Here is a 4,588-nt window from a genome sequence, read left to right as displayed (position 1 = left end):
ACAACATTTCGATAAACTGTCTGACAGTTATGGTCTCTGGACTGAACTACGTGCAGTCTGAATTTTTCTGACGAAAAGATATTCGTCATAATTTTCTTCTAAAATAGATTCCAGACTCAATGAAATTAAACATGGGGATGCAAATATGATATGAAAACAATAAAAACAAAAAATAAAAGGTTTTAAGATATAAAACCTATCGGTTGCCTCCCATTTAGTGCTTGGTTTAAAGTCGTCAGCCCGACTCTTTTGTTATCGTCCATATACCAACAATCTGAAAATATGGTAGTCTTCCCCGAAAACAATCTGCAATTCTAGTAACAACTTCACACAATGATTAGCATAACATATGAATAATGAAATTGTTATGGTTTGAAAGCTTCCCTCACACTTAGTCCTTTCTACACTTGAAAGTGGATACAAAACATAACATATGGGAACTTCTTCGGGTTCCTCTCGGTGAACCTGCATTTTGCTAGAATTAAACACATCAAGTGGTGGATAATTAGAAGTAAAATAATCATTAAGAATTTTAGAAGCACAAATACTCAATCCCAAGTAATGTGGATCAAAATATTTAGAAATATGCAAAGGATTAGACAAACCTTCCACAATATCTTGTATTACAGGATCCTCATCATTCTTAAAGAATTGCAATGAATTATTTACCTCATTTTTATCGTGGTCCTCTATCAAACTATTTAGCCATTCTTCGTCAGTTTTTGCGTCAATCAAAATCGCAGCATCATTATAATCTTTGGCTAGCTCAATTGGGTCTTCCACAACTTCAATAAAATTGGTTTCACTCTCAATCTCTATTTCTTCAACAACCTCGTTATCAGAATCGGAATCATCTCCTAGAAAGTCTAATTCATTGGTGCAAATCCTAAAATCATTGTTTGAGTACGTTACACCATTTATAACAACGGTTGTGTCATATTCATTCTCCTCCTTTTGAATAGGCGAGTGATCGTTATTATGACCCGGAGTTGAAATAACATTACCATTATTGCAAGGATTTTCCAAAGGTTGCTCATCTTCATCAGAGTCTTCGTCAACCTCATAATCTTCAATGTCCCAACGACGTTGAAGTTCCGTTTGTATTACCTTGTTAATTTCTTCGAGAGTCTTTTCCGATGCTCCAGCTTCTTCTAACTGATCATATTGCTTAGAAATTTTTCTGATATTAATACGTTTTCCGCCGTTATTCACGATGGAAAGTTCAGACTGTATCTCTTATTTTGACATAAATGAAGAAAGAACATGATAAAGAGGAGTAGGTCATTCCAAACTCTCTGTCATCTGCACATTACTAGAAAATAATTGATTATAAATATAACTATCCTCCCATCCCTGTGATTGCTCACTTACATACTCGTCATAAGGTTGTTGATATGTATGAGAGTATCCATAAGGCTCCGTAGGGTATGTTTGGTAGTTATTATATGAATGAGATTGAAATCCAAATTGATTACCACTAAAATATGATGATTGATCTTGTGCTCCGAACATGTTATGTCCGTAAGGAAACATGACGACTCACAAGAAAAAAAAGAAAAAAAAATCTAAAAAACAAAAAAATCTAAAAAAATAACAAATCAATTAACAACCGCTCCCCGGCAGCGGCGCCAAAACGTGTCGTAACCACAACAAATTAATCAAGATATTTCCCACTAATTAACTAGTAATATAGCTGTAGTAAGGATCGTTCCCACAGAGAGCCGTGTAATTGAAATGTTATTTAGATATCAAAATAAGATAAAACAAAGGGGATTGTTTGATTTAAGTAAAATAAAAATAATAACGAATAAAATAAAGAGATGATCAAGGAATCCTTCGCCGTTACCAAGCGATAACTGGATTAGTATACTTATCTATCTTCGCTAGAATCATTCATCACCAACCGTAGGAAAGCAGCTAGCTCAGTGCTATCCCCAAAACTCCTTTTACCACGGATACGGAAGCTCTCCAATATCAGATTCTATCCAATTGAACCACCAAGTAGTTGCTCACTCAAGGTGTAATCCAATCGAACGTTTTAGGCTTTGTCAATTAAGTTGATCCCAGTAGTTAAACTCTTAGCTCAAGGTTCACTTGCTGATGTTATATCCACTCGCAATTGCTCCACATAATCCCTCTGCAAGATCTTGCGATTTCTACTTGTGTATGAATTATTCGACGATTACTTATCTCCTAACCCAATACTAGCAATAGAACAATTAATAGATCAATCTAGCGTGCACTCCAAATCAATCCAATAATCACTCATAAATATCAAATATGGTAAAAACAAACGATAAAATGATTAAAAATCCAAAAAAACTTGTATAATAATAGAGCTTCACGCTAGAACATTGAATTCATCCTCAATCAACAAAAGTTTAGCCTCTCATGTTTACACCGTTTCCCGGTTTCCCCCTAAAAGGGTAAACCCTAAAATATTAATGAAGAACAAAAATGTTTATGAGATATAGAGATATGATTAGGTTAAGAAGTCTTCTTTTATATAGTCTCGAAAATGTAGAAGTGCCCGTGCCAAATCCCGGTTGCAACCACTTGCCAAATACTAGCCAAATTCCCAGTTAGCAAATATGGCCGTGTAAAAACTTGCAAAGCAACTGATGGGCTTGCGTTCAAATCTGAGAAGTCCAGCCCATTCAAATTCGTTCAGCTGTCAGTTCCGAAGAACTGACAGTATACCCTTCTGTTATATTCACGGATATACATCCCTCTGAGAAAATTTATTCTCCCTGGATTATTTTTTTCTCTCCGTCAGAATCTCGGACACTCGTGTCTCCGTGAATTTTTAATTGGAAAATTTCTTGTTTGGTCCTAAGCCCATAAGGTTATTTATAGTAGGGTCCAACCGGATTTTATAGTTATTATTTGGTCCAAAGTTTTTTAAAATATGGAAAAGACATCTCTACCCTACTTCAAACACGTGTGGAGAAACCGTTTCCACTTTCACTGAACCAACTGAAAAAAAAACGCATTTATTTCATTAGAAAAACAAAAATCAGAGAAGAAACAAGATCAGGGATCAAAATTTTATGAAAATTACTAATCCAAATCAGAAAATCAAACCCCAAAAAATATCCATCGACTGATTTTGTTTCGGAGAAACAAAATAAAAAACAGAAAAACCCTGGATTCTAAATTTTAGAAAATCAAAACTAAAATCTGCAAAATTGATTTATAGATCTACGAAGAGATATGGTGATAACAAGAAGAACGATCAGTATAAGAATTATAGAAAAAAAAAATAATAAACGATGATAGCATTACTCCCAGGTCAGAAGAAGACGACTTTGAAGATTCATCAGGACCTAAAACAAAACCGACATCAAAGAAGAAAGGTATTACTGCTTGATCAATTTTGTTTGTAATTTTAGTTTTGATAGCAATTTTTATTTATGAGACAATGATCCACCAGTACGTATCTGCAATACTGGTGAAAAACATTGTTTATACTAGAAAAACATGAAAAGGTAACATGCAGCTTGTTATTTTTGGTTTCCAACTCAATGATCAAGCAGTACATACCTGCCATACCGGTGAAGAACTATGTTTATGCTAGAAAAAATCACGAGGAAGTAACATCAGCTTGTTGTTTTTGTTTCCAATATAATGATCCAGCAGTACATAACTGCCACACTGCTGAAAAATAATATTTATGTACCCAGAATCATTACGTTACTTTTTATTTTTGGTTTATGAGATAATGATCCACCAGTACGTATCTCCAATACTTATAAAGTAGGCTTTCTTATGCTTTCATTTATGAAAATATTTGTTTTAGGCACTATGAACTTGTAGCATATAACTCCCTTACTGATTAAATAGGCTTTTTTATGCTTTCACAGATCATTCTTTATTTTTAGGCACTGTGAATTTGCTGTACGTAATTCCCATACTGACTAAATAACCATTATTTTTCTTTCATATGTGACTTTGTGTGTTTTAGGCACTATATACTTGCAGTACGTAACTCCCATACTGATTAATAACCATGTTTATGCTTTCATATGCAATGCAAAGATACTGTACTGAAACAAAACTACTTAATCTTGCAGGTAAGGTTGTGACAAAAAGTCGTAGGAAGTTGTATAGATTTGGTTTTACAGCATTACATTCTCTTGTCAGTAAGATAAAAATCGAGTCGATATATTTTCAATGATGCGTTGTAAGACAAGATAGGTGAATCCTCCATATGATTAGGTATTCTTAATGTCGTGGAACACTAAGTATGCAGAAAGTCACTGGGAAAAATTAGAAGATGTTGTTGAAACTATTTATTTTGACAAACAAGATGCTCTTATACCAATGTTTTTTTTTGTTTGGTTAGAAAAGTGCAGTACATATCTTCTATACTGATGAAAGTAACATGCAGCTTGTTATCAAGCAGTACATACCTGCCATACTGGTGAAAAACTATGTTTATGCTAGAAAAATCACGAGGTAGTAACATACAGCTTGTTGTTTTTGTTTCCAAGACAATGATCCAGCAGTACATAACTGTCATACTGGTGAAAAACAATATTTATGTACCCAGAATCATTATGTTGCTTTTCATTTTTGGTTTATGAGA

Source organism: Papaver somniferum, unplaced genomic scaffold (genome assembly GCF_003573695.1).
Source record: "Papaver somniferum cultivar HN1 unplaced genomic scaffold, ASM357369v1 unplaced-scaffold_133, whole genome shotgun sequence".
Taxonomy (NCBI): Eukaryota; Viridiplantae; Streptophyta; class Magnoliopsida; order Ranunculales; family Papaveraceae; genus Papaver; species Papaver somniferum.
Note: the sequence above shows the minus strand (reverse complement) of the source record.